This window comes from Aquarana catesbeiana, linkage group LG02, assembly GCF_042186555.1.
Source record: "Aquarana catesbeiana isolate 2022-GZ linkage group LG02, ASM4218655v1, whole genome shotgun sequence".
NCBI lineage: Eukaryota > Metazoa > Chordata > Amphibia > Anura > Ranidae > Aquarana > Aquarana catesbeiana.
Genome location: NC_133325.1, coordinates 74,805,307 through 74,830,114, shown reverse-complemented (window position 1 = coordinate 74,830,114; position 24,808 = coordinate 74,805,307). Strand labels below are relative to the sequence as shown.

The following is a 24,808-nucleotide window of genomic DNA, read 5'->3' as shown; positions in this document are numbered from 1 at the left end:
TAATATTATTCTTGATATCGCTAGAAAAAAATAGCTTTTGAAAATGTGTTTGCAATAACTTCATCAGTATCACCAGCAAAGCAGCTTCATTATTATCCCATTAAAGAAGAAGAGAATTGTGCGCTGCATTTCAAGATTTCATCATTTGCCACGTCACGAATGTTAATTTTCCATTACGAATGCTAGATTACAAGACCGACCGCTTCTGGCTTGTCCTTGCTTCCGAGCATGCGTATTTTTACTTTGGATTTTTGTGCGAAGGACTTGTGTACACACGCTCAGGAAATCCGACAACAGACATTTGTCCACGGAAAATTTTAAAGCCTGCCATCCAGCATTTTTTCGCAGAAAATCCGACAACAATTGTCCGATGGAGCATACAAACGATCGGATTTTCCGCCAACAGCCTGTCATCACACAATTCCCGTCAGAAAATCCGATCGTGTGTACGAGGCTTAAGTGTTGTTATAAATTTTGTGCAATATGTTCAATGTTCTCTCTCTATTGGCTGTCTATAAGTATAATGATGCAGTCAGTAATCTTGAAGAGTGACTGCGTAAATAATGCCACAAATTGTCACCTAAACACTAAATTGTTAGCAGTGAATCCTTCTTGAAGCATCACACCATTTTTTATAGTTCTCTTGTGATTTGTTACTGATGCTTTGCTTGAAAAATCCCTTAAACTTGAACTGCGAGAATTAGACATAATCCGCCCCCCCCCCTCCCCAACACTGCAAGAGTTGAATGCTTGTTTAGTCTATGGTTCAGGGATAAGATGTAATAATTACCTTATTTCTGGCTATGGCAGGCTCTCTCAATCTATGCCTTGCTGCCTCTCTAAGGCGCTCTCAGCCATGGCCACATGCTCACCTCCTTCATGCAGGGTTAAAAGACATGCATTGTAGGTGATGGACCGAAGGACCGTCCACAGACAGGAGCATTGGGTAGATGAGGACAGTACTGGAGGGATAGTGTAAGTAATACACCTTAACCTTGCACCTCTTCACTAAATGATCATTTAAGTTTTACAGTGCGGGTTGGGGTGGTGAGCTCTGCAAGAGTAGACCTTGTCTTAGTTCTCTGAGTTTGGCCTTAAAATACTTTTTTACTAATGAAAAACTGGCCAGTATCTTAAGAGGACCATGGATTATGTACTCCCTACCTTCTCTACCAGTTGAGGTGTCCCTGAGTCCACGGAGGCTTCCAGACACTTACAACCCGACACCCCCCCCCCCCCATCTCCTTTCCCTTCCCTCTCTTTTCCTTTCCCTTCTTTCTGGTCCTTCTTTTTCTCTGCTGTATGTTCTACACCAGGATTTCTGGCTCTGGGGAATTTACTGGCTTATGAACACACTAATCTTAGCCCAGAATCTGAAACTGTTAGCTGTATATGATTGATTATATGTTTACTATTGCTATTCTGTGTACTTGTGTAGTCCCCCTGCGTGGGTGAACCTAAATCTGTTATCCTTTGAAAACCAAATAAAAACTATTGCACAGAAAATACTTTTTTGTCACTCATTTAAACTGCTGCTTCCTGCCTTTCACTCCAATGCTATGTGCTGGCATAGCTGAGTAACAGCCACTCCCCCATGTCCTAACATGTACTGCTAAGGAAGAGAGGGGGCAGCATGTCAGACCAGGTATGTTACTGAGAGCTGATTACTGAGTGCACTAGGTCTAACTCTGGTGCCTACAACCACTGTAACAAGTGTAGCAAGTGTAGGAAAGACATTGACATTGTTAGTGCAGTGTTTGATTGCATATTTTTTTCTATGACTTCCAGAATTTGCAAAGACAATAGACTTGCACTGAGCTGCAATACTAATCTGGAAGCAAGATGGTTTCTGATTGTTAAGCTTTAGCTCATCAAAAACAACAAATCCGAGTTTGCTGAGAATACGTTTAGTGAAGGTATACATTGTTAGTAGAGCTGCTGTCTTATAACATTAAATAGACCCTTAGAGATTTTTGGAGACCAGCATTAATGACCTCCTTCGGAAATTGCTTGTTGTCTAGCTTTTATGTTGCTCCTTTAACTTTGATACTTTTAACTTGGACCTAGAACAACTATGTATATCAGGAGAGTTAGAGAAAAGTCAAATTTCAAATAGTGTCGGCATAACAGCCAGGAGACTAGAATGTAAAAGAAAAGTTCAGCAAAGTGAAGAGAAATATCCACAAAAGGATAAAGCCAAATAAAAAACAGCAGAGGTTTAACCATTTTCTATTTTATCCTTGATGTTGATGTCTATCATTGATTGGGAGGTAAGGGGGTTGGAGGGACTTAAAGCTGAAGTAAACCCATCCATTTAACAGTTTCAAAAACTGTCACATTGGTTGTTCTCTCAACCAAACTGTCAAACCATCCAATGGCTGGTTTCATAACCGATCACATGTGCAGCATCATGACAGTTGTAGATTTAACAGAGGCCAAGATGGCAGCTTCCTTGGCTGAAAACGATAGGCGGGTTTACTTCCAGTTTAGGTAAACATGTGCTCCCCCATACAGGGTTGAACCTCTTATTTGTTAGAGGTATTGTACATACTCACTTTTCATTTTTTTTATGAACGCCACCAGCCAATATGTGTAAGCTGTAAGTCACTCAAATTGTAGTTTACTCCGGGCTAAAGACCCACCCCAGATAGCACTGATCTTGGTGGTTTACCAAGCACAGTCACATGGAGCGAGTCACATGCTCCTACATACCTGGAAGTACCAGATAGTTTCTTTTATTTTGGACAGTTGAAAGAGGAAGTGAGGGAACAGAATATATGCTGCTGGGCAATGGGGCATTTGCCATGTGTTGGCAAAGCACAAGTTTCCATCACAGGTATGTTCAAATCATGATTCTATAAAGTACCATTTTTCCAGTATTATTGTGTTCTTAAACCACCCTATCTTGCAGGATGCAAATGTTCAATGCAGTATTCTACTTATTGCCCCATGTAATCAAGGAGTGCCAACACAATGATGTCACCACACCTGCCAGCTCTTCTCCGACTCCCCTTCCCCGCTCCTAGACCTTATCCCTGTGTTTTTCCCTACTTTTCTCCATGCTGCCATCTGTTTATTATCTACAAATAGTTAGTGGGTTCCTTTAAATCAGAAAACCAGTTGCCTATTGCAATCTTGCCCAAAACCCCTAAACAAAGCTGTAAAAGTGCAGCAATTCCTATAGCTCCAAAATGTCCCTCATTTAAAAGGACTGTTCTTGTTTCACAACCAAATCCTTCTGTCCCTTTAAATTATTGCATCTGTTACTTTACAAAGTCAGTATAAAAGAAAGGTAGCAGTGAAAAAATATATGCACATATCTCCATGTTTTATTCGCTGTACCCTGGAAGTACAGTGAAATATAAGTTCACCGGACAGTAGTGCACATAGTCAACCAAGTCCCGTTGTGCAATGACAGTACAATGACAGTCTTTTTGTGAACTTGAATTTTAAAAATTGCTGTCAGCCTTGCCCAGTTGTCTGTAGTTAATCTACTGAATCCTGCCCATTGCCATCATCTCCACAGCATAGGGACTAATTGCTCTGTAGTGCAAGACAAAAACTTTACAGACCCCTTGAGATAACACAGGAAGTGTGCACATGACACCATGTTAATTTCGTCAATGAAAACATTTTAGGCAAAATTTTTGTCAGTGGCTCTTTTACAGTGACGAAAACGAAACGAAAAGTATACCACGTTTTCTACCATTGATGAAAACTATGACAAAATAATCAATTCCGTTTTAGTTGAAACTAAAATTTGAGGGAGGGAAGTTTACCCTCGTGAAATTCCGGTTTCCACGGAGCCCCATGCTAAGCAGTTAGCACTGTGCAGCATCACAGGTCCAAAGCAGCACTGTGCATTACAGGCCTCCTGACGAGAGATCCGACCCACGATCCAGAGCAGAGAACTGTGAGTGTGTACATTACAGGCCTGCCCTTAGACTACCATCCAGAGCACTGCGTGCATTACAGGCCTCCTCTTACCCTCTTACCGCTGGAATCCAGAGCACTGTGCATTACAGGCCTCTCCTGAGACCACCATCAAGCACCATGCAGTATTACAGGCCTTTTGGACCACCATCCCAGAGCACCGTGCATTACAGGTCTCCCCTCAGACCACCATCCAGCACTGTGCCACATTACAGGCCTGCTAGACCACTGTCCACAGCACTGTGCAGCATTACAGGGCTCCTCAGACCACTGTCCAGAGCACTGTGCAGCATTACAGGCCTCCTCAGACCACTGTCCAGAGCACTGTGCATTACAGGCCTCCTGTGACCACCGTCCAGAGAACTGTGCTTTACAGGCCTCCTGAGACCACCATCCAGAGCACTGTGCATTACAGGCCTCCTGTGACCACCGTCCAGAGAACTGTGCTTTACAGGCCTCCTGAGACCACCATCCAGAGCACTGTGCATTACAGGCCTCCTCAGACCACCCAGAGCGGCTAAATTTGTGAGTTTGTTCAAAACTTAATACCATAAATAATAACATATTTGAATATTTTACTCCAGTATAAATAATACATTTGGAAATTCTAGAGAAATGCTTGAATAACACATTACAATTTAACTAAACCGATTTGATTTTAGTCGGCTAAAAATTGTTAGTCGACTAAAAAATTTTAGTCTACTAAAATGTGCTGCAGAAATGTACTGGGATTTTAGTCAAAAGACTAATGCCCTGTACACATGGTCGGATTTTCAGATGGAAAATGGGTGATAGGACCTTGTTGTTGTTGAAATTCCGACCGTGTGTGGGCTCCATCACACATTTTCCATAGGAATTTCCGACACACAAAGTTTGAGAGCTTGCTATAAAATTTTCCGACAAACAAAATCCGTTGTCGGAAATTCCGATCGTGTGTACACAAATCCGACGCACAAAGTGCCACGCATGCTCAGAATAAATTAAGAGACGAAAGCTATTGGCTACTGCCCCTTTTATAGTCCAGACATATGTGTTTTACGTCACTTTAGAACGATCGGATTCTCCGACAACTTTGTGTGATCGTGTGTATGCAAGACAAGTTTGCGCCAACATCCGTCGGAAAAAATCCATGGATTTTGTTGTCGGAATGTGCGATCGTGTGTACGCCGCATAACAGGTTTTCTTCTAAGATTGCCCTGTATTAATTCTGATCAGCTTCCCTGTCCCTGTTGAAGAAAAGCATCCCCACAACATGATGCTACCACCACCATGTTCAATGTCCGACCGTGTGTACAGGGAATAAGACTGCGACTAAAACTAAATCAAAATTTGCTGCCAAAATTAACACTGCATGACACAGGAGAGCTGTGAAATTTGAATACAATCTTCTAATATAATTCTTACTTTTTTTATATTTTGAACAGCTAACACAAAATGCTTTCAATGGTACTTTTAGGCCTCATGCACACTGGACATTTTTGGACGTTTTTACAGCTGCTGTTTTTGGCTTCAGACATTTTTTTCTACAGTCCATAAACTCTCCAGCATGTTATCCTATGTGTCTATGCACACATAGGCTGTTATCAACTGTTTTTGGCTGGGGCGTTTTTTGGCTGGAAAAACCCCCCAAAACAAGTCGGTTCTGAGAGGAGTTTCTTCAGCTGTAAAACGCTCTAACATCAAACAAAAAACCTAAGAATGCAAATATACGCTCAAAAACGCGGCTCATCAGTTTTTTTTTAATGTTTTTGATCCCATTGAAAAAAAAAATGCTTAAAAATGCTAACGCTACAAACTCAGGTAAGATGCTAAAAAACTCTGAAAAAGGTTGAAAAACTCTCTGCAAAGCTACTGGCGTTTTTATAACGTTATTATAACATCCAGTGTGCATGAGGCCTTAGCAGACCAAATGGGAGCCAATAGAAGAAGTTCATTGTACATTTTATACAAACTTACATTTTTCAAGATCCCTAATTTAAGTTAAACTGATGCTAAATGGCAAAATTGTAATGTTTCCAAGATAGCATTAGCAGTTTGCTGATTTATTTACATGAAGGGAAATGAGATTACTATAATGATAGAAGTGTTCATTCAATAGTTAAGCTATTCCTAGCATCCAACATATGTGAGGATTTCATAAAGTCTGCACAAAAAAAGACAATACATCAAGATTTCAAAAAGCTCGGCTAGTAAAAAAACAGAAGTTGCCATGTCCAATAACTTTGTATACATGCCTTTACCTAATGAGTCCAGACAATGCACTTAACAGAGATTTAAAAGATACCTGCTTGCTATTGTAAAGCATGAGATCCTCACCTTAGATGACTCCAAGGCTCATCACTCTGCAATCCTTCTGTACCGTCTCCTGCCTCAGTCTCCGGCTGCTCTTTAACGATTATATGAAGGGTTTCTGTACAACGCAAACCATGGTTACTTCTATTTGCAGTCTGTGCTTCGCAGTGACTGCATGTGAGAGGATCAGCGACCATGATTCAGTGACTGGTGACTAGACTGGGGGAGGGTGTATAATAAGATGTGATGCCTCCTCTTCCCAAGTCCTTTGTAGGCAGCTCATCCTACCTCTTAAACCTCCCCTCGATATATGTCGCTTTATTGATAAGGCAGCTCAGAACATTCTTTTTACAATGGGTATTAATGGGGTGATGGCAATTAAAATGTCAGTAAATCAAGATAATTATGATAAAGATCAAGATAAATCAAGATAATTATGCACTTTAACACTTTTGCTGTAAGTAGCAAAATGCCTTCTCTTATAACTGCCTGTAATGTACTATAAAGAATTCCTCCCAAAAACATACTAGTAGTCTGTCAAAAGGGATTTCCTTTTTAGGTGGATGCTAAATATTCCTTATACCTCCCTGGGACTCTGTTGGTGGGATCTGATTGTGGAAGTTCCAGGGTCTAAACACCTGCTTTGGGCATTTTTGAGAGTTCCCATTTTGCCAGCTGGATATTTTTTTTTTACTTTTTTCACATTATGAAATATGTAAAAGAAGCACACAATGGAAGATGAAAACACTCAAAACTCCCAAGTGACACTGAGTTCCTCAACCAAAAGGGATACTTTGTGAGATCTCAGTGTTTGAGTTCCAGGATCTAAACACCTGCTGTGGGCAATATAAGGAGTTCCCCCCTTAAACCTAGATTATTTACTACTTTGATATTATGAAATATTTAATAGGAGCACACAAATGTGGGTAGGAAATATGAACATTCCCAAGGGGCATTCAGTTAGTCTACCAAAAGGGATCATTTCTTTTTGAAAGTAGATGCTGGCAGTTCCTTTTATCACTTAGGCATTCTATTGGTGAAATCTAATGCCGCATACACATGGTCGGATTTTCCGACGGGAAATGTCCGACCGTTTGTATGCTCCATCGAACATCTGCTGTCGCAATTTCCGCCAACAAATGTTTGATAGCAGATTCTCAAATTTTTCGATCCGATCATACAAGTCCGTCGCACAAAAGTTCACGCATGCTCTGAATCAAGCACAAGCAGCGGCACTGGCTATTGAACTTCCTTTTTATAGTCTCCTCATACATGTTGTACATCACCGCGTTCTCACGTTCAGAATTTTTGGCCAACATTTGTGTGACCGTGCGTATGCAAGACAAGTTTAAGCCAAAATCCTTTGGACAAAAATCCACGGTTTTGTTGTCGGAAAATCCATTCGTGTGTACGCAGCATTAGTGTTTGAGTTCCAGGGTCTGAACACCCAGGTATTATGAGAGGTTCCCAATGTGCCAACTGGATTTTTTTACTTTTTTCACATTATGAATAATGTAAAAGGAGCACACAAAAATAGTGAGAACATTAAAAAATCCTATGGGACATTGAGTAAGTCCACCAAAAAGGATATTTCCCTTCTATGGTAGATGCTGACCGTTTCCAATATTGCTCAAGAACTGTATTGGTGAGATGTCAGTGTTGGAGTTCCAACGTCTGAACACCTGCTGTGGGCATAATGAGGGGCTCCTATACGACCTTTTAGGTTTTTTACTTCTTTGACATTACTGATTATGTGATAGTAGCACACAAAGGTAGGTGGGAACACACAACACTGCCAAGTGACAATGAGTTAGGCAACCAAGATGAATATTACATTTTTGCCAGATGCTGACAGTTTATGAAACCTCTCAGGGATTCTGTTGGTGAGTTCTCAGTGTTTGAGTTCCAGGGTCTAAACACCTGCTGTGGGCATTATGAAGGGTTCCCTATACACCTATTGGAATATTTACTGCTTTGACATTATGAAATATGTAATAGGAGCGCACAAAGGTGGATAGGAACACAGTGTTTGAGCTCCAGGATCTGAACACCTGCTGAAGGCAATAGGAATGGTTCCCATTCGGCCTCATGGAACATTAACCTTTTTGACATATTACCAAATATGTAATAGATGCTGACAGTTTCTAATTTCTCAGAATATCAGATTCTGATATCTCTTGGGGGTCTCAGTTTTGGAGTTCCAAGGTCTAAGCATCTGCTGTGAGAATTATGAGGGATTTCTGCTATGCAAGTTATTTTTTTTTTACTTTTTTGACATTATGGCATATTTAATAGGAACATACAAAGGTAGGTGAGATCACTCAACATCCTCAACTAACATTGAGTTAGTCCATAAATAGGAATATTATTTTTTTGGTAGATATTGATAGGTCATTGTATCTGTTGGGGACTCTATTAGTGAGATGTTGGTGTTATGCCGTGTACACACGGTCGGACTTTTCGGCTACAAAAGTCCGCCGGACGCCGCCGGACAAAATCCGGCGGACAATCTGATCGTGTGTGGTCTGCATCAGACTTCTGATGGACCGTTTCGGTCGGAAATCCGACGTACTTTAGATTTGAAGCCTGCTTCAAATCTTTATGTCGTAACTCCGCCGGACTGAGTTCCTGACGGAAAGCCCGTTCGTCTGTATGCTGGTCCGACGGACCAGATACGACACAAGGGCAGGGTACTGCATCTCGCGCTCGCTACAATAGGAGAAACAAATTTTCCTATTGCGGCGAGCGCGGGGCATGCCAGGCCCTTAGGTCTGGTATGGATTTTAAGGGGAACCCTTACGCCGAAAAAAACGTCGTGGGATCCCCCCAAAATCCATACCAGACCCAGATCCGAGCACGCAGCCCAGCTGTGGTCATGAAAGGGGGTGGGGACGAGCGAGCGCCCCCCCCTCCTGAACCATACCAGGTCGCATGCCCTCAACATGGGGGGTGGGTGCTATGGGGGAGGGGGGGCGCCCTGCGGCCCCCCACCCCAAAGCACCTTGTCCCCATGTTGAAGAGGACAAAGGCCTCTTCCCGACAACCCTGGCCATTGGCTGTTGGGGTCTGCGGGCGGGGGCTTATCGGAATCCGGGAGCCCCCTTTAATAAGGGGGCCCCCAGATTCCGGCCCCCCACCCTATGTGAATGACTATGGGGTACATGGTACCCCTTCCCATTCACCTAGGGAAAAAGTGTCAATAAAAAAAACACACTGCACAGGTTTTTAAAGTAATTTATTAGACAGTTTCTTCTTCCGGCTTCAGGGGTCTCTCCGGTTCTTCTCCGCGCTCTCCAGGTCTTCTGCCGGGCTCCTCCGCTATCTTCTGCTCTTTTGCAGCTCTTTTGTTAGCAGGGGCCCGGACTTCTGCCTTCTGTCTTCTGCCTTCTTCCTTCTCTCCTTCTATTCTTCTCTTCTTCTCTTCTTCTGATGTTGACACGACGCTCTCTCTGGCTGGAATGCTCTCTGAGCGCTCCGATGTGACTTATATAGGCGGTGACCCTGCCCCCTTATGCCCTCACAGTCCCTGGGCATGCTGGGAATGTGACATCATAAGGGGGCGTGGTCACCGGGTGATGTTGACCATGCCCCCTTATGACATCACAGTCCCAGCATGCCCAGGGACTGTGACGGCATAAGGGGGCGGGGTCACCGCCTATATAAGTCACATCGGAGTGCTCAGAGAGCATTAAAGCCGGAGAGAGTGTTGTGTCAACATCGGAAGAAGAGAAGAAGAGAAGGAAGAAGGCGGAAGACAGAAGGCAGAAGTCCAGGCCCCTGCTAACAAAAGAGCTGCAAAAGAGCAGAAGATAGCGGAGGAGCCCGGCAGAAGACCCGGAGAGCGCGGAGAAGAACCGGACAGACCCCTGAAGCCGGAAGAAGACCCCGGAGCTGTGCAGTGTGTTTTTTTATTGACACTTTTTCCCTAGGTGAATGGGTAGGGGTACCATGTACCCCATACTCATTCACATAGGGTGGGGGGCCGGGATCTGGGGGCCCCCTTATTAAAGGGGGCTCCCGGATTCCGATAAGCCCCCTGCCCGCAGACCCCGACAACCGACGGCCAGGGTTGTCGGGAAGAGGCCCTTGTCCTCATCAACATGGGGACAAGGTGCTTTGGGGTGGGGGGGCCGCAGGGTGCCCCCTCCCCCAAAGCACCCACCCCCCCATGTTGAGGGCATGCGGCCTGGTACGGTTCAGGAGGGGGGGACACTCGCTCGTCCCCACCTCCTTTCCTGACTGGCTGGGCTGCATGCTCAGATCGGGGTCTGGTATGGATTTTGGGGGGAGCCCACACTGTTTTTTCGGCGTAGGGGGTTCCCCCTAAAATGCATACCAGACCTAAGGGCCTGGAATGCCCCGCGACGGGGCTCGCAAGGTGTCAATCTCGCCGATAAAAGCGGTGAGATTGACTTCCTTTTCTAGTCCCGTCATACCCGGGTCACGTTCAAAATGAACGGACTTGGCCGTGTGTGGGCAAGTCCGTTCATTCTGAAAGTCCGCCATAACTCTGCCGAAAGTCCGATGGAAGACCGGCGGACCTAGTCTGCCAGAAAGTCCGGTCGTGTGTAGGCAAGTCCATCCATTCAGAAAGTCCGGAGGTAGCCTGACGGAAGTCTGGTGGCAAGTACGTCGGACCTAGCTTCCCAGAAAGTCCGACCATGTGTACGAAGTATTAGAGCCCTTTCACACTGGGGCAGGGGCGGCGTCGGTGGTAAAACGCCGCTATTATTAGCGGCGTTTTACCGTTGGTATGCGGCCCCCCGCTAGCGGCCAAGAAAGGGTTAAATACCACCGCAAAGCGCCTCTGCAGAGGCGCTTTGCCGGCGGTATAGCTGCGCCGTCCCATTGATTTCAATGGGCAGGAGCGGTAAAGGAGCGGTATACACACCGCTCCTTCACCGCTCCGAAGATGCTGCTGGCAGGACTTTTTTTACCGTCCTGCCAGCGCATCGTTCCAGTGTGAAAGCCCTCGGGGCTTTCACACTGGAATGAAAGTAGCGGCACTTTCGGGTCGGTTTGCAGGCGCTATTATTAGCGCAATAGCGCCTGCAAACAGCCCCAGTGTGGGCTCTTAGAGTTCCAGGGTTTGAACACCCACTGTGGGCATTATGGGGGTTTCTGTTATGCCTGTTTTTTTTTTTTGTTTTTTTTTTTACATTATGGAATATGTAATAGGAACAACAAATGTAGTTGAGAACACTCAACATTCCCAAGTGACATTGAGAAAATTGAAAATTAAGATAAAAAAATCTCACTGTTGGAGAATCCAAGACAAGACTGACACAGCCCACTAAGCTTCACCTATAGGTAAATGATCACATTTTTGTGGGCCAGCATTGCTCAAACCAATTGCTGTGAGCCATGTGAAACACATATTTTTAAAAGAAGTATATCATCTTTTCTTGACACTCACGCCCTGGAATTTGTGTATTTTCTGGTGTTCAGGCTGGGCTGTCAGAACAACAGCTGTATGGTATATACTATAATCTGTCATTGCTGACCCTCTTTTAAAAATACTTGTTGTCTGCCTTTTTCTGACTTTAATATTTTTGGGACACAGATCTGAAACACATAAATGAGTAAAAGAATTAGAATTCCTTATCCCTATATGTGTTTGGGGTTAGAGGCTCAGAAACCTTTGGCATAAAAGCATAAGCATTATAGCCAGGGACCTTATGCCGCGTACACACGGTCGGACTTTTCGTCTACAAAAGTCCGACAGCCTGTCCGACATACTTCCGACGTACCTTCGGCGGACTTGCGGCAGACTTTCTTACGAACGGACTTGCCTACACACGACCACACAAAAGTCCGACGGATTCGTACGTGATGACGTACACCGGACTAAAATAAGGAAGTTCATAGCCAGTAGCCAATAGCTGCCCTAGCATGGGTTTTTGTCCGTCGGACTAGCACACAGACGAGCGGATTTCGGGGTCCGTCGTACTTACGACGTAAAGATTTGAAGCATGTTTCAAATCTAAAGTCCGTCGGATTTGAGGCTAAAAAAGTCAGTTGAAAGTCCGGAGAAGCCCACACACGATCGGATTACCAGCCAGCTTTAGTCCGTCAGCGTCCGTTGGACTTTTGTAGACGAAAAGTCCGACCGTGTGTACGCGGCATTACATTCCCAGGGGAGAGGTCAGCAATGGCAGCCCCCCATGGTTTTCTCATGACATTTCACCATGTCTGAAACCCCCAGGATGGCATGACTAATAAACAGACATTTCAAAGTGTTTGTCAATGCATTAGTGCTACATAAATAATAATAATAATAATAATAATAATAATAATAAAATCAACCAAAATCATTGCAAAAATAAATCTATGGTATATTAATTCTAATGTCTATAATGATAGATGTTCCAGAAAAAAGAAGACCCAAACCAAGCTGCCAGTTTATTCCCAGACTACATCTTGACCGCATAAGTGGGAAATTTATACCATATGTTTGTCACTTTCCCGATAAACTAGTTTAAGCTGGAGGTTACCCTGAACATCACTTTAGCTTTATGAATCACATGTGTTCTGAATGGTAAAGGAAGGGCCCACATGTGAGATAATTTGAACTCTATGGCATACAATAGTGCTGTCAGTCTAACACCGGAGCCTTGCTAACAAGAGGAGAAAACGGAATAAACATGTTAATAAAATGAGTGGGGCTTCTATCAGTATGCTGCTTTTCCAAAATGTTCAGTCAGTAGGCTGGGGCAGTTTCGTGACCAAGCTGCATTGGTTAACTGCACTGGACTCTGAATCAAGAGTGTCTGCACAGAATTACAATTCTTTTGGTAGGGAAAATAAATATAATAAAGATGGCCATACTTCCTAAATTCCTGTACCTTTTCAGAGTTCTTCCAAAACACATCCCGGCCTATTTCCTTAGAATAATACAACTAAAATTTATAAAATTTACTTGGGGGAAACTCAAACCACAGATATCTAGAGAAACCTTATTTCTTCCCAAAATCCATGGTGGCCTAAGATTTCCAAACATTTCATTATATTATAAAGCCGCTCAACTAACACAATCCATAAACTATCACTCCAAAACTGGGATTCTCCTGTGGGTTACCATCAAAGCCATAGATTGTGACTCTCTCTCCATAGACAATATTTTATGGTTACGTCCCATAGATCGTAAAACTTTAAAAAACCCAATCACTAAACATTCTCTAGCTATCTGGGATAGACTCAAAAAACTCTCATGGTCTGCAATCCAAACATAATCCACTTCTATCTTTTCTCAAAAACCCAGCTTTCTGTCCAGCATGGACTTATCCCAGATCTTTTCGGGGCTTGGTCCAAAGCAGGTATAACATGTTTACATCACATGATCCTAAATACAACAATTCGTCCCTTCCCAGACTTATGCAAGTCTTTTGGGCTCCCCCAATCAGAAATATTTTGTTACCTTCAAATTAAGAACTTTTGTATTCCTTTCCTAAGCATTGACGACTCTGTAGATGATTTTACTAAGTTTGAAAATATATGCATGAAAGACCCTCATGCCAGAGGTCTCATATCAACAATATAGCCCACATTGCTATCTGTGTGTTATATTAAATACAATGCCGAAACCTGCTTCTTTAATTTACATGTAACTACTAAAATACCTTTAATTGATACATTATACTTGTTACCATATGTTGATCTTTCAATAAAAAACGTTGAACAACAGTTCTTTTGGTAGGAAAGCCATATTTGGATTTTAGCTGTATAATTTAGCTATACAGTATGCCTGATCTGTTTATCACTCAGAAGAATAGTTTTGAAAAAAAATAAAAAAAATAAAACATTGCATCCTCTGAACAAATCAAAAGAAGTGGACATTTGCAGACAATCAGGAATAAACAACAGTGCCGTGAGACCAGAATTATTTCTTGGACATGTTTTTTAATGCATAAGATTCTTTGTAAAGAAGAAAAACATTTTAATGAGGCAGAGGAATGGACCACGGCTAAAACTGTATTTACTTCTGAAAAAAAAAAAGAAGAAGAAGAAAAAGAAAAGAAAAAAGATATTTATTATAACTTTTGTCCGTCTCATCTGTCCCAAGCCTTTTATTGGCAGCGCCGGGCTGATGTGGAAACCAACATTAGAAATAAGTAAAATTCAGAAGGAATCACCCCCCGCTGTGCCCAGATACGGTGGCCACCCCATGGTGCCTTTTTAATTCAATGCAGTAAACAACATTGATTCTGTCATGATCAGAGATCGACACAAAATGGAGATGATACAGGTATAAAATCCTGCTCCTTTAATTATTCCACCTACGCGGGAGCCCTGTGTATTGCGAGACTTCAAAACAGTCACCGTTGATTATTAAGAGATAGTGCTTTACGTGTGCCTTTATAAAGTAATAAAAATAAATATTGTCCTTGATATGAGATGTATGTATAACCACTTTCATGTTTTGTAAATTTCTATATAATTTTCTCCTGGGAAATAATGCTCCAGAACTATAAGCAGATGCCTCTCTGATGCCATGGGGTTTCAAGAGAAAAACATCTGCCTGTTATATACTGGTTATCACAATGCTCCTTCATTCAGGGTTCTTCTAAAAACTGACCAGGAATGTAGAGTGGCTCTGCACCTTATTTTATATATATATATTTTTTTTTTATTAAAGACAAAAATGAATGAATGAATTAATTATAATTTTTTTTTTTCAAATATAGTCATATGAATAGGTTTTATTGTACATGTTTTATTTTATTGTACATTACCTTACTTCCTCTTGTATTGAATTGTATTGTAACTGTACTGTCTTCCAACTGCGCCAACTGTTGGTGATAGATACAGTAAATCCTGTATAAAATTATTAAAAATAATCATTTTTCTGGGTCTCCTTGCTGTGAAAAGCACATTCCCACACATGTTACCCAATCAGCTTCTAACTTCAGCTTGTTCAATTAAGCATTGATCAAAAAACCTGGAAGCTGATTGGTTACTATGCAGGGCTGCACCAGATTTTGCACTCTCCAGTTTCAGTAAATCAACCCCACTGTGCTTTTTCAGTAGGCCTGGGTTTTAGGCCTCATGCACACTGCAGCTGCCAATTTCCTGTTTTACAGGCATTTTACATTTTTATTTCTGCCCATAAATGCCCCTGTATGTTAGCCTATGACAGGGGTAGGCAACCTCGGCCCTCCAGCTGTTTTGAAACTACAAGTCCCATGAGACATTGCAAGACCCTGACAATCACAGGCATGACTCCTAGAGGCAGAGGAGTTTCACCACAGCTGGAGGGCCGAGATTGCCTACTTTTGGTCTATGGGGTTTTTTATTTCATTGTCCAGAATTGAAAATTGCTCCAGCCAAGGAAATTAATAAATTCTCAAGCGCTAAATGCTAGATGCATTTAGGAGCATTTGGCAAATTTTATGCTCAAAAGCTCCTCTCCTGAATGTGATTCTTCTGCATTCAGGAAAGGAGCTTCAACTGCATATAAACTCTGCTGCTCCTAAGCACATTGAAAAGCCTATGGGATTGATTTACTAAAGGCAAATAGTTGTGCACTTTGCAAATGCAGTTGCACTCTACAAGAGCAATTGCCCCAGAGCTTAGTAAATGAGGCAGTTTCACTTTGAAAAGTATACCCAATCACGTGCAAGGAAAAAAAACAAAACTGTTTTTGCTTGCACCTGATTGGATGATGGAAGTCAGCAGCTCTCACCCTCATTTACTAAGCTCTGGAGCAACTTTACTTGCAGAGTGTCACTGCACTTTGCAAAGGGCACAGTTTATTTGCCTTTAGTAAATCAACTCCTGTGTCCATGCACACATAGGTGTTTACAGGCATTTAGAGGCAGGGGAGTTTTAGGGCAGAAGTCTGAAAGCACCAAAATCACATTCAGGAGAGGAGCCTTTGGGCAGAAAAAAAATGCCCAAATTGGGTCCAAAAACATTTTGGCCCAAAAATGGTGTTATCGGCATTCGGCCGATAAGAGAAAAGGTGCTGATAATGGCACCGAAAAAGCACCACAATTTTACGGCGAATTCACTGCGTTTTTGCCATGATTTTACTGCAAATGCACAGCGATTTTTACACCGAACTGTGATTTTGCCGTGATTTTGGGGCGATTTTCCCATGATTTACTGTGCTTATTGTGTTTTATTCATAGGTCATGTGACTCTAAAACTGCATCAAAAACATAACACTATTGCATTAATGATGCGTTCTTGCTGCGTTTTCAATGCATTTGAACTAGGAGGTGCGTTTTTTTTTTTTAAGTGACCAAAAAAGCACCAAGCTGGATTTTTTAGCACCATAATCGAAGCCCAACCGACCAGTGTGAAGACATACATAGAGTTTAAAGGGATGCATTTTTCTTGAGCTTTTCTTGCGCTAAAGGGGCCAATAATGGCCGACAATAAATTCATATTAATTTCAATGGATGATATTCATTAAAAAGTCAAATATAATACAATTATATATAAAAACTGTCATTTTCAGTTTCAGCCAAGTGCATCCTGCATTTTCGGTTTCCGCACCAAAACGTCCAATCGGTGCACCTCTAATTTCAATGGGCAAAATAAATTACTATTCTGGCTAAAAGAATGAATGAACGCCCAAATGCTTGACACACCTGAACTAAACATGTTTAAAAAATGTGGCTTTAGATGTGTTTTTAGCACTACTTTTCTCCTGTCAGGAGAAAAGCGTTCAAAAGAACATAGTGCACATGGGGCCTAAAAGTACATGTAAACCTAACACTATTGGGTGTATTTAAAAAAGATTCTCCCAGTGAACGTGCATTCACATTTGTTTTGTTTTTAAAGGGGCAGAAAAGTGAATGTTTTAGGCTATTTCTTGTGCTGGACAAGTGTGTTTCATATATTTAAAATTGAAAATACTGCATTTGGCCACTAGATGGTGCTTAGTATCATAAGAATAAATATCCTGTGATACTGACCACCATCTTGTAGTCAAACTCAGTACTTTAGCTTTAAATCCAAGAAAAACATTTAGTGACGTTAGCACATTCAAAAAGCGCGCCCCCCTCTGTAGCAGCAGCAGCAGCTGAGCTCAGCTGCTGAGAACGGCTGAGAGAACACACAGCACATGCAAGATGTCTGAATGAGCCAGAGCAGCTGCTGGGCTTTTCTCTTCCATTGGTTCTGGGGCACGTGTATGCACTGCTGAAGCCCCGCTCCTGCTGTGATTGGACATAGCAGGAGCCAATCAGCGGGTCCAGTGGCTGCGATGGCCGCCGGGAACCCGACGATCGTTCGTAGAGAGGCAGAACGGCGGTCTCCCTATGTAAACAAGGCAGGCTGCGTGTTCTGCCAGAAAGGAAAATGGAGATCTCATGTTACTGCTAAGTAGCAACATGGATCTCTGTTTTCCTTTAGTCAAAACACTCCCCCTACAGTTAGAAAGCACACATAGGGAACACATTTAACCCTTTGATTGCCCCTGATGTTAACCCCTTCACTGCCAGCAGGCCAGGACTGGGACAAAAAATAGGCCCGGGCATTTTGTACTGAGCAGCCAACTTTTCCAGGGACCCCGGGGGGGAGGGGGTGCCGGTAGACATTCGCGGGGGTGGCTGGTGTTGGTCCTCCACACTGTAATGTGCAGGGACACTGATATAAATGGGACTGCACTGTAAAGGGGCACTGTAATGATTACAGTGCCCCTTTACAGTGCAGTGCCCTATATATTACAGTGTCCCTGCAATCACCCCCCCCCCTTTTTACCCTCTGCTCTCTGTGCAGATCTCCAGCTCCTCCCGCCCCCTGCTCCCTTAAATCAGAGTCTGAACAGCCCCCCCCTTACATCAGAGTCCGAACAGCCCTCCCACCTTACATCAGAGTCCGCACAGGCCCCCCCTTACATCAGAGTCCGCACAGGCCCCCCCTTACATCAGAGTCCGCACAGCCCCCCCTTACATCAGAATCCGCACAGGCCCCCCCCTTACATCAGAATCTGCACAGGCCCCCCCCTTACATCAGAGTCCGCACAGCCCCCCCCTTACATCAGAGTCCGCACAGCCCCCCCTTACATCAGAGTCCGCACAGCCCCCCCCTTACATCAGAGTCCGCACAGCCCCCCCTTACATCAGAGTCCGCACAGCCCCCCCTTACATCAGAGTCCGCACAGGCCCCCCCTTACATCAGAGTCCGCACAGCCCCCCTCTTACATCAGAGTGTGCAGAATTTTCACTTACTGTAAGGGGGAGCTCTGTGGACTCTAATGTAAAAGGGAACCCTGATTTAAGGGGGAATGCTGTGGACTCTGGTGTAAAGGGGAACTCTGATGTAAGGGGGTCTCTAATCACCAAAGCCCCCCTCTTGCATCAGAGTCCACAGAGCAAACCTTCAAATAAATTTATATATACACTGGGAGGCAGGAGAGAGGGTGAGCTTACTCACCCCAGGATGGAGGCTCAGGCAGCTTTTATCTTCTGTGTTCAATCTTCCTTCACATCTCCCCGGGGATGTGTGGGCGGGCAGACACAGGAGTAGAGGGACTGGAAGAGGAGGAGCAGTCCGTCCGAGCAGAGAGTGCGGAACTGTAAGCCTCGGCTCTGAGGCTGAGTTGTGTGTGAGAGAGACACACAGCTCGGTCCATGCAGCCACTAGTTCTCCTGGAGAAGACACAGGCATGGCCGCATAGCAGTGGATGAGCGGCGGCCGCAGCCTGTGTTGACCCTATCCAGGCCACGGTCACCGCTTACCTCCCGCTGTGCGACCTGATCATCAACAAGCCACGGAGCGGGTGGCCCTGGCCCACCGGGCAAATGCCCAGTCTGCCCTAAGGCCAGTCCGGGCCTGCCTGCCAGTGTCATTTATACAGTGATCAGTGCATTTTTTTAGCACTGAACACTGTATTGGTGTCACTGGTCCCCAAAAAGTGTAACTTAGGGTCAGATTTGTCTGCAGCAATGTCGCAGTCCCACTAAAAATTGGGAAAGAAAATCCATCACTTCCCTTAGTAAAAGCACCACATACAGTACACTAAAAACTGGTTAGGCACACATTTAACCCTTCGATCGCCCTAGATGTTTAACCCCTTCCCAGTCAGTGCCCTTAGTACAGTGGCAGTGCATATTTTTAACACTGATTACTGTGATAGAGTCACTGGTTCCCACAAACTGTAAAATGTGTCAGTTAGTGTCTGATTGTCCACTGCAATATCACAGTCCCACTATACTGTAAGTCACTGATTGCCACCATTACGAATATAAATAAATAAATAAATACATAAAAATTCAAGTATACTGTATATCCCATAATTTGTAGATGCTATAACTTTTTCACAAACAATCAATATACGCTAATTGGGATTTTTTTTTGCCAAAAATATGTAGCAGAATACATATTGGATTAGATTTAAGAAATTAGATTTTTTAAAATGTTTTTATTGAGCGTGTTTTATAGCAGAAAGTAAAAAATGTTGTTTTTTTTTTTCTAAATTGTCTGCCTTTTTTTTGTTTATAGCGCAAAAAACAAAAAAAACATAGAGGTGATCAAATACCACCAAAAAAAAGCTCTATTTGTGGGGAAAAAAATACATTTATTTTTTCTTTGAGTACAGCATTACATGACTGCACAATTGTCAGTTAAAGTAACGGAGTGCCGTGTCGCAAAAAATGGCCTGGTTATGAAGGGGGGTAAATCTTCGAGAATCAAGTGGTTAAATATATATGTGTAAAAAAAAAAGAAAAAAGTTAAGAAGAATGATCTGAAAGTATAATTTTAAAAACACTCACACACACACACTACCTAAACCATTAGGCCTCATGTACACAGGGCATTTACCTAGATCTCTAAGACGCCTTTCCTCCTGGCACTAGCGTTTTGGCAGAAAAAAAGTGTAAACGCATCTAGGCATGTTTAGGTGCAACAAGAACTTTTGCATTAATTCATTTAATTGGCCAGAATAATAATCTGAATTAAAATTGAAGAGCTAAACACGCCTAGAGTGTTTAGGCACGTTTAGGTGCGCCAGGCATTTTTTCTGCCCAAACACTGCTACTTCTGGACGTGCTGGCAGTGGGTTCTTTTTTTTTTTTTCTACCCCTAAACGCTTCTAAATGCCTAAATGTGCATGGGCACATAGGCTAACATGCAGGGGCATTCAGAGCCAAAAAAGTGGCAGATGCCCCTAACAGCAGCATTTAAATGCCCAATGTGTATGAGGCCTTATAGTTTGCCAATATACTGTATAGGCTGCTGTTGCTGACTTACAGTAATTCTAAAAATGTTAAATGCCTGACTGTATTACTCATTATTCATTTTCTGGCTTCAAAACCTTCTTGGAAATAACGGAGCTCGTTATTTCCACTGCACCTTAAGTCTATTTTCCTGCACTTTGCCCCCAAAGCACACAGAGTTATCGGTGGCACAATATTCCCTGAAATAGTTAAGAGTTTCCCATAAGTGCATAAAAGGAACCTCGAAGAAGGTTTGGCTACAGACTTGTTGCACCTTTAGGCCAGAGGATCAGCATGACCACCAGAAGGTTGTCCAAAACCTAAAGTCTCATATTTGTATTATAGCAGATTTATTTAAAAAAAAAAAAGAGCTCCAGTTGTTCTGTTCTATATTTTAAGTATAACCTATTACCTATTATATCTGAGGGTGGTGGGGCTGCTAATATGATCATTAACTGATCTCCTAAACAAGAATAGTCTGTGACCACTGCAGAGATCATTGAAAGTCCTCGGGAGCCGTGCCGTGTCCAGGGCTATGCTGACAACCTTATTATCATAACTGACATGCATGACACCGTGAGGGTAGGAGCAGAGCTATTTTTGCTCTTGTTCTCATTAAGACCTGCTCATATATGACATGCTAAGGTATAGAAATACATGTATAAATCTTGAATTTATGTCATTATTATATTATATTACTTCTATCTGTTAAAGCCCCATGATTCCTTATCAACACTGTTTGCAGGATGGAATGTTATGGGTTCAGTTCAAATGCAAAAATACTCAGTAGAATTTTTCTTTAAGATATATAAATCTGAAAATTCTCCATTGCAGTGCTCCTGCACCCGCACTGCAAGGGTTTACTGCGTGTTTATTATAGGGGAGTGTAAAAGCACTCATACTTACCCGATATTTCACTCCCTCTGCCAGACAGTCTTCCCCCGTGCTCCAGTGGTGGACAGTCCCTTGGCATCATCCCATCCAATGCAGGGCCTTGATAACATCAGAACCTTAGCCCACTGGAGCATGGGAAAGAAGACACTGCGGGAGTACAAAGGAACGGAGGATTGGGTAAGTAAATCTTTTTATTCTTTGCCTTCCAGACCTAATCGAGTAGTTGAAGGGTTACTTCACCTTTTCAGACACAATGAAAAGGTGAACTAACACCCTACACTCCTCCCCGGTCCCCACTGCACACCTCCATGGGTGATGAGCTGTCAGTGCCCACACAGGCAATGTAATGGTCCCGGGATTTGAAATCACAAGTGTACTCCTAAAAAGTTCAGGCGCTGTATGGAGAACCAACATATGGCAATCTGTGTAATAAATGTTATGCCCCGTACACACGGTCGGATTTTCCGATGGAAAATGTCCGATCGGAGCGTGTTGTCGGAAATTCCGACCATGTGTGGGCTCCATCGGACATTTTCCATCGGATTTTCCGACACACAAAGTTGGAGAGCAGGAGATAAAATTTTCCGACAACAAAATCCGTTGTCGGAAATTCTGATCGTGTGTACACAAATCCGACGGACAAAGTGGCACGCATGCTCAGAATAAATAAAGAGATGAAAGCTATTGGCCACTGCCCCGTTTATAGTCCCGACGTACATGTTTTACGTCACCGCGTTTAGAACGATCGGATTTTCCGACAACTTTGTGTGACCGTGTGTATGCAAGACAAGTTTGAGCCAACATCCGTCGGAAAAAATCCTAGGATTTTGTTGTCGGAATGTCCGAACAAAGTCCGACCATGTGTACGGGGCATTAGCCCTCTGCTGTTAGAGGGGAACCAAAACACCCGGGGATGGTGTTATGCAAAAGAACAAACAAAAGAATTCCTCTTAATTCAGCACTGGGGGGTTATGGATATAAACCACTTGAGGCATACCTCAGAGAAGTCATAAAAATGTCTATTCCACGGTTTGTGTATAAAGATTTATTGTAAAATAGAAGTATTCCAAGAATGGAAAGGGTTAAAACATGGCTGACAGACAATCAATGTTAAACATCATGCTTGATATTGAACTTCAGTCTCACCCAAACCTTGGCAGGCTGACTTGGGCATATCGAGGTCAGTGCTGGGGGCAACCAAAAGGTGTATAGGTGCCATATGTCGCATGGGCATCCACCCAATGGAAGAGATGACAGACCACTGGTGGAACCCGTAAGGGTCAGTGATGTGGAGAGGCCCCCAATAGACCAGACATTGGACTCCAAACCGCCGGAGGATGCAGCTGGTGTATTCCGGTGGTGCGTTGGATGTGACGTTACCAACACAGAGCGATGTTGAACCGACTCACCACAACAAGGCTTGGGATGGAGCAAAGATGCAGTTGTAGAGCAGATGGAAAGTTGTCAGCAGGCTGTAATACTGATAACGCGTTTCAGGTGTGGCCCTTTATCAAATCATCTTTGAAATCCCTGCTCTTCTTCCCTTTTTTTTCTGTAGGGCTTCTGGGATGGATCAGAGCCATTCTGATTGGTCAGCACCAGAACACTTTGACTAATAAGGGGTTTAAAAAAACGAATTATACAACTTTGCACTTCTTTTGGAATGTATTTAGCTGATTTAAACTAAAAGCTGGGCTTTAAACAACAACTATTGCATATACTAGCTTTCCCCATTTTTGGAACCAAATCTCGTTGTTCCTCTTTTCTCCTCTGTTGTCCACCTTTCCAGTCTGCTGTATAGACCTCTAAAAAAATACTAAAGTATACCACATACCTAAAGTCAAAAGTTTTTCTTTTTTCTGTGTCCAATTCAGGAAATTCCTTTTTACTCAGATCTCACCAAAGTGAGGGAAATCCCCTCTTAGATAGTTGTTACCAGAACAAGTGCCAATGCCATTGGAATTTTCACCCTGTTTTTGTGACAACACAAACTTTTGGAATTTCCTTCACCTTCAGTTGTGGTGACAGTGGTCACTAGAAGTAATAAAGAAGTTGAATATCCCTAGCAAAGAACCAGGCAGCAATTAAAGCCCAGCAGTACTTCCAACCCCAAAACTCCAAAACTTTACATGAAACAAATTAAGATATTTTTGTACTATTAGAATTCTCAAATTTTTGGCAACTCTATAATGTCCAGTATGTTTGTATCACACCCATACACAGTTCACTTTTGGCATATCTGCTTATCATTGAATCGAAAAAATCTCAAAACAGCAAACATGGCTTACAACTGTACATTTTTATTAAATGTTGATGTAGATGATTGCATTGTGGTCACGCATTTTTAATGCACATTACTGTAGCACGCATAAACACATTTGTCCAGGAGTGTTGTGATGCAATGTCATTCATTTTAAGGCCTCGTGGTACCTATCTATACCAGTGGTCTCCAAATTGCGGCCCACCGGACGACTTTGGCCCTTTGCTTGCTTTTATCCAGTCCTCGGGGCATCATTCCTCTCACTTACACCAGCATTGGGGCAATATTCCTCCCAATTAAACCAGCAATGGGGCACTATTCCTCCCAATGACACTAATGATGGGGCACCATTACTCCTAATGACACCAACGATTTCTTCCAATGACACCAACGATGGAGCACTATTCCTCCCAATGACACCAATGTCGGGGCACTATTCCTTCCAATGACACCAACGTTGGGGCACCATTCCTTCCAATGACACAGACGATGGAGCACTATTCCTTCCAATGACAACAATGATGGGGCACCATTCCTCCCTACAGACACCAACGATGGAGCACTATTCTTCCCAATGACTCCAACGATGAAGCACTATTCCTCCCAATGACACCAATGACGGGGTGCTATTCCTTCCAATAACACCAACTTTGGGGCACCATTCCTCCCAATGGCACCAACGATGGAGCATTTTTCCTCCAATACCAATGACAGGGCAGAACACTATTCCCGCTCCTACTGACCAGAGGTTCCATGTCTTTTTTTATTTCTTCCCACTGACCAACAAGTCGAAGGCATTGTTTACTTCCACTGACACTGGGCCATTTTCTACTCCCTGAAGACCACAGTCTGGCCCCCCTAATATCTGAAGGGCAATAAAATGACCCATTGTTTAGAAAGTTTGGAGACCCCTGATCTACACACCTTTGCAAAGGGCTGTTTTTCCCTGCATTTGATGCATAGATGTTCCATGCATCCGCATTCAGGTAGTCCCATTGATGTTCTATTGGGACACAGATGCTGGTCCCAATTTGACAGCCGTGCTGGTGCATGTCCTTGAACACACAACTGTCTACATTTGGCGACATGCATCTGCACAGCTGACAAATTGGGACAAGTGCCTGTATCTGTACAGCTGCTGCAGCCCAATAGACATGCAAAGGACTGCCTGCACAAGGATGCACAAAACACCTGTGCATCTTGTGCGGGCAAAGATGGCCCTTTGTGCGGGTTTATGGATATGTACACTCGTGTGTATGAG

The 24,808-nt window shown here is 43.2% G+C and overlaps 1 protein-coding gene across 3 annotated transcripts in view; it reads right to left on the bottom strand.

Moving 5' to 3' along the window:
* CNTN5 (contactin 5) overlaps positions 1–24,808 on the bottom strand; it is a 2,213,095-nt gene that overhangs the window by 1,273,762 nt on the left and 914,525 nt on the right. Inside the window, exon 1 of one of the 3 annotated variants that reach the window (XM_073613050.1) lies at positions 6,250–6,440. The exons of the other annotated variants lie outside the window; for them this stretch is intronic. The gene's annotated coding sequence lies outside the window, so the exon portion shown is untranslated. Of the gene's footprint in view, positions 1–6,249; positions 6,441–24,808 lie in introns of those variants that run through there. 3 annotated transcript variants of the gene reach the window in all.